The sequence below is a fragment of the Denticeps clupeoides genome, chromosome 1 (genome assembly GCF_900700375.1).
Source record: "Denticeps clupeoides chromosome 1, fDenClu1.1, whole genome shotgun sequence".
Classification (NCBI taxonomy): domain Eukaryota; kingdom Metazoa; phylum Chordata; class Actinopteri; order Clupeiformes; family Denticipitidae; genus Denticeps; species Denticeps clupeoides.
The window spans coordinates 25,451,219-25,463,788 of record NC_041707.1 but is presented as its reverse complement, the minus strand read 5'-3'; the positions used below and the strand labels follow the sequence as shown (position 1 = coordinate 25,463,788).

General features: G+C 36.9%; 1 protein-coding gene across 1 annotated transcript in view; it reads right to left on the bottom strand.

Moving 5' to 3' along the window:
* LOC114786953 (neurexin-2-like) overlaps positions 1–12,570 on the bottom strand; it is a 384,882-nt gene that overhangs the window by 283,364 nt on the left and 88,948 nt on the right. The gene's annotated exons all lie outside the window — the stretch shown is intronic.

Genomic DNA, 12,570 nt, shown 5'->3' with positions numbered 1-12,570 from the left:
AGCACTCCCCAAATGTACAGTCACTGGATTAATCCCAGCGACACTAGTGTTCCAGGAATTCTTCCAATGGAAGCCTTTAAATTCTTGTGATGCCTGCAGTGAAGAGGTACCAGTAATTTCACCAGTTGAATCCAGCTTTACCGTTCAGCACACAGGCTGTAACACCTTGCCTAGAACCGATTTGCACACCGGACATTTCAGAGAAAAGAATTTACAGAGTCGATTTACAGAGTTCCTCTGATCCTAAAATGAAATCTGTGAAAGTGGAGGAATATTCTTACCAGGGCTGTAACCAGGGCCATACTGAAACAGCAAAAACATACAGAGATGTGTAAACACAGCTCATCCATGTTTAAATCAGTCAATAATCATACAGACCTTCACTAACACACATTAAAACCTGGACCTCTAAAACTTAACAACATTTTGTTAAATTCACATGTGAGAGTCAATCATTGTAAAGTTCAAATGTATTCTTGAAGAGGGGAGTTAAATTATTACTATTGATTTTCATAGGCATATAATCTGTTTGCAAAATGACTGCTGCTAATACTTGTCGATTTGTATTGTGATAAATAAAACACAGTTTGGCTTCCTATTGATGCAGATTTAGCATATTGGTATTTGAGAACAGTAAACTTCATATGTGTATAGAAATGTAAACCAGCCACTGGGAACGCATGTTACACTGTAGTTGTGGGTAACAGTCCCAAGTCCGGGTAAATGGTCAGGGTTGCGTCAGGAATTAAGAAAATATATGAATATATGAGTATATGAATGTAGAGCATAATTAAAAACAGAGTTCCACTTCTCTCAGGCAGATGGTCAATCTTTAGTACTGAAGGGACGAGGACATGTTATACAATACTTAACTAGTCCAATGTTATTATTACGTATATTACAGATTATGGCTCCCTTTCAAGTGAAAATTAATTTGTGAGAACTCTCATCAGCAATTAATGAAAGCCAGCACACCAAGACAAGTCTCAGAGATTCCTTCAGATTCCTCAGATTCCTTCTGAGCAGTAAAAAAATCATTAATCTCTTGTCAGATCCTCCGTCAGTTTGTTTCTGTCAATTTCATAGCATAATGAATGTGACGGCCGTACACACAAACATCCATTAATGCTGCCGAAACTGAAGCATAATGCCGCTAAAAGGGGAAAGCCGTTCTGCTCTGAAAAGTTACGCTGATGACCACTCAAACCACCTGTCCGCCACATATATTCTCCAGATGGTATCTGGTACTGCAGACAGTGATGCTTCTACACAGAGAACAGACTGTTGAATTTTTTATTCTGCTTTATTTTCTACCCAGGGGTTGTTACTGGACATACTGGGAAGCTTGTCCAATGACTTATCTCAGACCATCCAGATGAAGTGGGTTGGACCTTCATGCCTCCACCAAAACATTGATTTCTCCCTCATGTCGACCAGACATGTGCAACACTTGTTCAATTAAAGGTACTGGGCGAGAACCTAACCATTTCATTTTCTCCAGGCTGGCCAGCATTGATCAACCTGTCTGAGTAGATTTGCAGAGCAGGTGACTCCACTCCACCCACTATTCTGCTGATGCTGCAAGGTTTTTGTCGATGTTTCAGAAAATAATAAATAAATATTGTATCTGACTGAATGAGCTCTGAAGAAACTCTTTAGATCTTTGAAAAATGCTGAAAAATACAAATTGTATTTGGTTACAAAGTAGACTTACCTTGTAACATACCTGTAAAATGTTACTAAACCTCATATAGATTTACATTTGATGCATTTCTTAGATGCCCTTATCCAACAGGGACAATCTCCCAGGAACAATTAAGTATTAAGTGCCTTTCTCAGGGAAAGTAAATGGGGTTTGAACCTGTGACTCTGTGGTCATCTGGTTCATAAGTTAGGCTACTACTACTAGGCTTCTGAATATATGATCCAATGTGTGATAACTGTTTACACTTAAACTAATCTGAATACTTTTTGAAATGATGTGTCAGTGGTCAGAGTATTTTTTCTAATTATTATTATTTTAGAATATTTTACCGGTTTTCTGACATTATAAGCTAATTTTCCTTGATAATGATATGTTAATGGCATGTTTATTAATATTAACGGAATTGCTGAATGATGGTCGGATTGCTCTTGAAATGATCTATAACAATTGAATGGATGATAAATATAAATATGTTCACATTTAATAAGAGGACTTACAATAATTCCTCCTTTAAAACTGTGTGTTAAACCATTATTTTTATTTCAGAAAACAATAAACAAGCTGGCTAAATACTATAAAAAATGAAATGTCTGAGCAACATGCAGTTTTAAAATTCTGCTTTTTTACAGAGGTTCATCTGGGTCTTTATTATTCAAACAAAAAACACAACACTGAGAAGCAATTTTCTCGCATTGCAATAAAAATTCAATTCTGTGAGCAAATATATTATTGGACAATGAAACGGTTATGGATCTTTTGTGTCACAGATCTCTTTTGTGCTTGCAAGTTCACCTTGATAAAAAAAAAGTTTTGCTTGCAAGTTCACCTTGAGCTAATGGTCGGTGGAGGAAGAAGAATTTATTTTGGATGGATTGAAAACATGGGGTCACACCCACAATGACCTGTGGTATGGAATGCAGGCACAAGATGACGCGCATAGCAAAATAGAGGTAAATTGAGATCACTGCTCCCTTTTTTAACTGATCATTTGTCTTATGCAGTCATATTTATCATTAATATCTCCAGATGCATTTTCTTTGAATGTGGTAGTTTAAGAATGATGAGGGCTTTTTGGGATTTTCTATAAGAATAGTTAAGCTCTCAAATCAACCTAGCCAATAAGATAACAGTACTGATGGTGGCAGAAAATCATTTACCAAATACAAAACTGACCAAATATAAAATGTCTGCTGGGCTCTAGGTCTCATTTTTACCATATTAGATATACTCATGTTACCGTGTTAGATATAGCATCTAACTTGTGAGGACAACCGATCAAGGGTAAGTAAATACACAGAGAGTGGAATACAGTGATGAGGAAGCACAATTAGTTAGTCGTATAGTTAGTCAGATAACTGAATAGTCACTAGCTAATTCAACACACGGAATATATTAATTACAACATCATTCCTTTCTTTAAATCCTAGAATGAAAAACCAGCACCAAACACGACCCCAGGTAACATATTTGCTGAATTCATTGTAGTACAGCCTGTGTGGGCAGTACAAAAATGTACCGTACTTTTTACTATTACCTTACTATTCAAATAACTTTTCAGCATAATGCATAACTATTTGATCTTTTTGATTCTGCCACAGATCCAGCTTGCAGAACATGTCTACAACCAGGAATCTGAAAATGTGGATTCAAACTATGGAGTCACTATAGCAGAGTTACCATGCCCCCTGGCAGCTGTCATTCTTTCTATGGTGCAGCAAGTAAACCCCATATCTTTTGGATGGAACATTTATATGCATGTCTTTTAGTTTGGGGTGAGGAATAACTTGAAGCTTTGTGTGTGACAGTGTAGACATTCAGAATCACAAATAAAGCATATTTCATTTTTTAATAAAATTTTAAAAGGGCTATTATTCCATGAATATGATTTTTTTATTTTTTTCACAAAACTTGCTAAAATTATCCCAGTGCTCATAACATTAAAAGGGGGTGAAAATGTCTGAACTATTTTTTTTTTAATGACACTTTATAAAATCCTGCACCACACCTAAGACAGCAGAAGTGATTTGAAAGATTCATAGTCTCTTATGTGCTCTACTTGGTAAGTGACTGGTGCATTGGCAGGAAGGTGTGAGATATAGTTATTCTTGGAGAAGTAAAATGTAAATCACAGTCCCGTGTAGCCCTCTTTCTCTATAGGAATGGTGGAAATTATCTAGACATATAAATGATAAATGTCGTTGCATAAGTCCAATTTTTCAGTTAAAAAGGAAGAAGTAATCTCAATTACCTCTTCTTCGCTGTGCTTGTCATCTTCCACTTGCACTTGCTTTTGTCAAACCAACTAATAGAAACGTATAGTTTTTTTGTCTAATATTATTTTTTCTCACAGATTTAAAAATTCATATAGTGTTGTATTTGTTTGAAAAAATCAACACAAATGTACCTCAAAAACAACAAGCTTTTTGTTTTTTTCTAATCAAAATTATTGTTTAAAAAAAGGAAGTCAAAGGCAAAAGGGCATATGGATGACAGAGAGGAAGGGTATGGGGGGAAATTAACTAGCAAAGCAATAAAGCTTTCCTCCCTGTTTACAACCGTCAAGGTCCAATTTGCATTTTAACCCTCAACCAGCAGGGGTTTGTGCCAGAGCTGATCTTCAAAGCCTCCCTCACCAGGTCTGCTAACTCATTAACCTGAAATTATGCAGCACACATCAGAATCAAAAAACATTTACGTCCCAGGATTGATCTTCACAGCGCAACCAAACGTAAGTAGACGTTCAGCACTATAATGTCTTATGTGGCCGACAACACAGCAATTTTATTGTGTTGTTTTATTAGTTTCTTTTTCAAATGCATTTAGAGTCTCAGCAGTTAAGTATACAGGCATTTGAGAAGCGAATTAAGGCAAATTGTATAAAAGTAAAAAAAATACATAAATTTTGTGGGATGAATCCACTTCCACAATTAAACTTTTTGTTATTTCATATTCTGACGCATCTTTAATTTTCATGCATATTCAGACATGTTTTGTTAGAGCTAGCTAACAGAGTGCATTAATGCAAAAACGTCAATGTTATAATTTTGCATATTTGTGAAACATGTTAATTAAAAACATTTGGGCAAGTAATCAGAAAAGTAAAGATCCTATGTTATAAAGCTTAAACAGCGAGTCTGAGTTCAGCTTGTACTGTGGGGTCTGAGAGAGCCATAAAACATTGTACAAGAAGTGTTTAACAATTAATCTTATCAGTCATGCTAATATTTTAATATTCTCTCTTCAGGCTAAAACTAAAGCAGCTGACTGAGCAGCTGTTCCCACTCAGGTATGTTGATGATCTGTTCTCTTCATATACATATAGTTCATACTGTTACTAAAATATGATTTCCAATGGTGTGGAAGTGCAAAATTTGTTCTGCTGTCTTCGATAAACGAGTACAGTTACTTGAACACTGTCGTTTGCATCCTAGCAGTTTTTCCATGTCAATCCATTACCTTGTCTCTATGATGATTGTGTTTTAAGTATCTGTTGTACAGTTGAGTTAAAAGTAAGCAAAGTTTTAAGTCACATTAGAGTTTATACAGCTTAAGTGAACTGTCAGCAACTAATTACTTTTAGTTACAAATAATTCATAAGAACAAGTTAACTGTACTTGATTCTGTAAGTAAAAAGTGCTTAAAGACTGTTCTTTTAACTTAGCCAAGTTAGTGTAAATTTAAAATAATCAGTTAAACATACTTACAAAGCTAAGTTACTTTCACTTAAAGTTTTTTATGTAATCAGTTTCAACTATTTTTTTAGTTCTATTAACTTATTAGGTTTTACAGTGTAACCAAAAATGCTTTTTAATAAAGAATTAAATTATGCTAACAATGCAATAATTCTATCAATAATTGGATGACAATCATCCATTTACATTCAACATTAAAATCTGAAGAAAAGGAACATTATCATGTTCAGGACCACATGACTATTATTCATTTAAAAGTCAGTAGAGGGCTGTACTAATCTCACAGTAAAAATCAAGCAGCAGTACCATGTCAGCTGTGCAGCAGAAAGCATGTCCTGAGTGAAATACATTACATGATCCTTGTTTAAGGTCACATCATGTTGCGCAGGAGTGGGGAAAATAGAAGGAGATTAATTCTTCCCACTAAAGCAAAGCCGTTCCTCAAGCAAAATCCTGCAGGAATATTCATGCTCTTAAATGGAGTGAGGCCATGTACAAAAGGCAGGCTCACTCAAGTGTTACTGTTTCCCATTATGTGTTGGGGAAAGGTTGCAAAGATCATAACCAGACTCATTTCCAAGTCTGATATGGCTCAGAAGCCTACCGATCTCAATTTATGCCTGGGCTCTACATACCGTCTCAGTCTGTTTATGCAGGGTGCTCATTGTATTTATTCATTTTTTTACATAGCATTTCATTAAATCCACCTCATGCTGAGCTAGAAGTACAGAATGTTGTTTTCTTTAAAAAAGCACCTGAACGTGTACCATACACCTGCATGGGAGATTCAGGCAAAGGCAGAAGCTGAGCCCTGTGTAGCGTCTGCGTAGGATCACAGATGGTTGATCTTCAAAGAACCTTTTAACCTTTGACATTTACATACCAATTACAAACCTGGACCCTCAACCTGATCGCCCCGTCTTCCCCCACTGTCACAAATGTAGCGTTAAACAGACTGGGTCTGCAAACTGCTCATGGGGGTTCCAAGCTTCAAAGCATTCCATAAAGGCCTCCTGCCTGGCCCCACCTTTGCAATACACAATCACGCACACACTTAAACGCATTGTCTGTATCTTGTGCTAGGAATATGTGATTATAAGTGGATCCCGTATATGCACGCGTTGTGTGTACGTTCCCTTGTATGAATTATACTAGTTACAACTTTCTATTTTGCATTAGGTAAACTTTAATTACCTATAATTAAGTGTATAAGTGTATTTCCACTTTCCTACTTCCTAATGGTCCCTTTCTTGGTATCAGAAGGAACATCTCTTTACTACTGAAACAGTGATGCATACCATGTGATCACAAAATACATCATACAATTTCTATAAGGTAGAAATTGTAACTGCAACGAACTACAGTTTCTCTCTGGGCCAGCCATAAAAAGTCCGGTCAGTCGTAAACCCAGACAAAGGGAACTTCTCCCGCCAAAATGTCACACTTGTGATTGGCTATTCAGGCCACATGATGGGCGTGCCAGAAAGCATTCAAAAAGAGCGTCACACAGGCACGAATGCTCAGAACTTCTCTTCTTCCCCCCCGAGACACCTTCTTTTCAACACTTTGACTCTTTGGCAAAATTTACCTTCAAGGAGGATCGCGACCCTACCACATCAGGACTCCTTTGCATGAAATAAGGACCAATGCAAGTAACTATGCACGTTTAAACCCCTTTTTAAGGTGAACATAAGAATTCTCTGACAATTCTCATTAGGCTGTGGTTAATTGATGTGTAATACTGCCATTCTCTTTTCATCACTTTCCTTTACCCTGTATGTATATGTTTGTCTAATTGTTGTATGTTAGCTATAGCCGTGTTTATTAAAATCTTTAAATTCACAATCGTTTGTTTCTGTGTGCTGCTCACAGCTGAGTCACTGAACGTTGACCTTTTAAGCTACATGCTAAGTTACTGCTAGCACGCAGAGTGGGAAAGCTACCTTTCCTGGCAAGAGGGGGGATAATCATTCCCAGAATTGATAAATAATTATATTATCTGCTCCGTGGACGGACAGACCAAGTAATTGTAACATTAATTCTGCTACAGTTTATCCCAAAATCTAATCTAAATGTTTATTATTAATTATAACCAGTTATAATTAATTATAGATATTTCCTCTTGAGCTAATTCGTTACACCTGTTATCTTGGCTTTGCCACAGAACAGAGAGTTACCACAGGTGAATGGAGTGAAGAGATCCCACTGACCTTTGAAACAGAGAAACCCTTTCATTTTCTCAACTTTAGTACAGCTGTGAGGACAGAGATTGGTTGAGCACACAGACACACACACACACACACCATCAGAGAATGATGTGTCAAGGCTGAAAAGAGGACATGAGGAAATACAGGATATGACACTGTGACTTAAATATGCTGTATCATCATCACTTAAAAGGTGAGTATTGTAATAGAGCAAAAAACAATAGTAAGAGATTCATAGTATTAGACATGATTAATCATAACTATAATACTTTGTGACACTTGCTTAATAAACATTAGTAAAAAAGTCTTGCTTATCATATTGAGCTCATCCTCAGAAACACCTGTTATGCTTTAATGTCTTTTGCAGAATAATGTTATAATGAATATAAATTGACCATAAAATGATAATAAAAAGTAATGATATTGTTTTTAGATCTACCACTCTCTCGCTAAAACCAATCACATGAGGATATGATGGATCACTCCTATATTTTCCTGAGTTCACAAATGCATGGGAGACATAACTGCATGAGTATAACTTGCCCATACTGCACAGCATAGGCTTGACTAAAGCCACAGACAGCTGTGAACATGTCTTCTCATATGTCTAATTACATCCCAGGAAACCAGACCAAGAGGAGGAGAAGTGAGATAATGTTTGTCTAGAAGCTGCAAGATGCCTGTAGCAGAAGCCAAGAAGACAAATCTGGTTATGAAAGCCAAGCTGGATGTCAGGATGAAAATAAGAGTGTGTCAGCATTCCTCAAGCGGTCTACCACACACACATACACACAATCTCCAGTGAACACAATATATGTTTTAAGAAGCCTTATGTTTATTCGAGCACAAACATTGTCCTGGGGTGAAAGTTGACCCAAATGCAAGTTTGGCAAAGAATATGTTCTAAATCCCAGTCCTTCAGAGAATATGAAACATAACTCTTCTCTTTTCCTTTGAACAAACTTTGAAGTGGCTCTGGTAACTATCAGAGAACTTCTGAAGATTTTTCATCCAAGGGTATTTCCAAAAAATGTCAGACAAGGAATCATGCTGATTCACTTTTATGGGATATAAGAAACTACCCTACAAATGTTCCACATTATTTACAAATGACAGAGTATATCCACCCACTGTAGTCACAAGAACTCTGTGCTCCTAATACTCGAGGACATGCGCACAGGTGTCTTTAAAACTTCATAGAAATCAGGCAGCGTGTACTGTACCCCCTGCCATTCCATAACATCTGACTGCTCCCTGTTGCCTTTTTTAGGTTAATAAAAGAGCAAATCAGCTCCCCCTATCGATGCTTAAGCTATAAGCCTCTTAGCAACCTTCAGGTTTATCAGTAAAGTAAAAAAAAGCAACTTCAAGGAGTGGGAAAAGAGAGGGTGTAATATTAAAATGAGATTCAGGACAAACCAGAGCAATTTAACGAGATGATCAAAAGTGAAGAGGCAAGGAGGACAAAAGTATGGGAGACTTATGAGAGAGAAAAAAAAAGGAGCATATGAAAAGAGATTCTACTCCTGACAGGGCATAAATTAGTCTGTGGAAAGTCGACAAAGGGAGACAAAGCAATATAAATTCCAAATGTCCAGTAACCCTGGAAGCTTCTTTAAAGAATATGTGCATTTTTCTGTCCCTTTCAATCCAACAAACATACTCTCATTGATATGCTCAGGGGTGGCAGGACGATATAGCAGTTAAATCTTTTTGAAATCCGAGTTCCATGATAAATGTTATGAGTGCCTCTGAGCACCCTTTTTTTTCATTTTTCATTTTTCCTTGTCTTTTTTAATGGTGAACTAAAGATTTTTTACTCAGTATTTTTAAAGCTCAGGAAATCAAAAAGAACAGGTTTTTTTAGGTGCACAGAACAATAAGTAACTTCCCTTTTTGTTCACTTCACTTATTGACTTCACTCTATACCAATATTGCATTGTGATAAATATATTGATAAAATGTAAGGAAGTAAAAGGTATCCACATTTTTTTTCTTTCATCAGAAGTCATCAGCTGTGGCACATATGTTGTATGTATTGAATACCCTACCTACCTACCTGCCTACTAGAGTAAATAATAAAATGATTCTCAAAAGATTGAATTATGAAAAAGTTGTGTCAAACAAATACGTTTATACGATGTTCTGTAAAAATTAGACTAGCACTAACCTAATTAATTATCCTCCAAAAATAATCTAAAACTACAAGAAATTTTTGGGGACATCAAAAATTGCCATGGCTAAAAACAACTGATGGCAGATGTTGATATTATTTTTCTTTATTTGTATCACACAGCAATAGAAAAATTCCAAAAGCTGCAACATAAAAAATACCAATAATATTCAGCATGTTTGGAATTGTCAGACCCTTATGCCAACACCAATATTCTGAAGGCCAGACCACAACACCTTATCTGCACATAATTCATGTCTAGTGATTCATTCTCCTTTCATATGGCACAATTCCATAAAAGGAATTGAAAATAGATGACCTGTGTGAGTATATACGGGTATATACGAGTATATAGAGTGTTTAAAACACTCTAATGTAGGCTATACAGTATTCTTTCAAAAGATTGTGAATTGGAGAAGATGGTTTAGTCTCTTTCTGTAAACTATGGACAATAATGACACCTACTCCTATGTTCTGAATACATGTATCTGTGGGTGTGGGTGTGTATGTGCTGCTCCACTTTAATTGTATTTGCCAAAGTAACAGAGCAATTATCTACTTCCCTGAAGTAAAACTGTTGCATGTGTCAAAAGGTGGATCCATCGCCATTGCATTAACATACTAAGTGCTTGGCTTGTTCCAGAGGTAATCTACTGAGGTCTCACTGTACTTGAAAATTAAAAAAAAGAATGAAAATGTAAATTGTAAATTAGTTGTAGCTTTAACAAAAACAAAGAAATAGGTCAATAAACTATCCTAAAACTACAGTCTTAGCACAATTTAAATAATAGAATTCTATCAACCTCTCTCTTACATACATAAGAAAAAAATTGTAGTTTGCCTATTCATTGTCATATTTTTCCTGAATAAATCCGTAATCTGGTTTGGATCATTCAGTGTAATCTTCAATAACTACAGTACCCCTCATTTTTTAATCTTGTTGACAAGCCAACAGACTTCCATATTACAGGTTAGAAAAGTCTTAATTTTCCAGGCTTCGGATTAACTTTTCTTTATGGAACATCCAGGATTAAGATCATTGGCTTTGATCAGATTGATGCGAACCAATCAACAGATTCAAAACAATCTCAATCCTAAATAGCACTGCACCAGATGGGAAAGCACGCATCAAGGCATGCCATGACCTCTGAGTTTAATCTGGGCAAAATTAGTTTCATACTGCAAGTGATTACTTGTTTATCAGCTATTATGACTGTATCAGTGAACAGGAGAACATTGGGATATATGGTAAAAAATCCATTTCCAAAGGTGGGAGCTTCAGCCCTGAAAACAGGTCACTGTACCATGGAGCTCATCAATTTCCAGCGCATTCCCTGCCAGCAAAGGCAGCCAGCCACACAGAGGAACCCCAGTCCCAAAGGCTTTCAAGGTCTCTTGCTATCATCAATCTCGCTGAAGCTTTGAACGCCTGGTCATTGTCACTAATTAGACCACAAACCCAAAAATAGGACAAAGCAGAAAGAAGCCTGGTCCTTAAGCTTCCTGGGAATGGGATGGCAATGATCAACAACTAAAAATCGACTTTATTGCCCTTGCTCTCCACAGACATCTCCAGGATGTTTCCCATAATTGTTAATTACAGATGTGAATGATTGCATGTGTGCTCATGTTCAAACTGTTCATCTTTAAGAGACCTGAATCTGCCGACAGGAGCACTTCTCATGTTTGCTGTGGCAAACTGAAATGTAGCAAGTAACAAGAAGCAGTTCTTGTCTGCAATTATTTTGCAAACCCACAACAAGAAACCTTAATAATATATTTTTTTTAAACAAACATTTCAAAGGTCACAAACCCATTGCAATGACTGACAATTCTATACAAAAGAACATCAGGATAAAATCACAACTGTGAAATATATTGTAATCATGAATAGACCATTACCAACCCTAATACACAGAGAGATTATCAGCAATTTAATTCAAGAATTAAATATGCATAGTGAACTCTCTCATTGCAACATGTCTTATATAGTGACGGGAACAATATAGCCCTTTGTCTCTACATCAAAGCGCTACTGCATTACCAGCCAGTCTAAATAGCACTCCACCTCTGCTGATACTGGGTCAGGATATTGTACACTGCACACAGTTCTAGCTATGGGGTCTTCGAAGCAGCAGGCTGTACTCCCTGCTGGACCGTGGTGTGAAACAGACCCCGGCACTTCATCACATTCTAGGCTGTCACCACTATTTCTCCAAGTCAGCATTGCAAAAAGCTTGGACTGGAAAGCTTCATTTTTTCTAAAGAGGACCAGAAGCACTACATCGGGTCTCTGGTATACAACCAAAGCCTCACCTTGTCACCACCTGCCGCAGCAGTGACATTTGTACATCAAGGAGGCCACTCAAGAGAACGAGTGACCGGCCAGCAGTCACTGCCAGTGTTAGAGTCACAGCAAGATTCTGGTGTGGAGATTGATACACACCTGGTATCTGTCAGTAACAGAAGGAACAAGCAACTTATTATGTGCACCAGGCCAGCCAGGGATCATAATACATGAATGCTCTGTGTTTGGCAGAATGGCAAGAGAATGAGCCGAAATGCAACCTGCAGCCCAAAGCTGCACATAGACTGCTTCAGGAATCAGTAGCCTGAAATCTGCTAGGGTCACAGAGAACAACCTATATTACTACACCGAAATCAAAGTTATTATTTTCATATGGTTTTATATTTCTAAATGCTATATTAATTTTCAGAAATTTCCACTCATGCCCAAAAAAGAAGTTAGATCTCGTCACTCATTTATTGTCAGGACAAGAAGAAACCAAATGC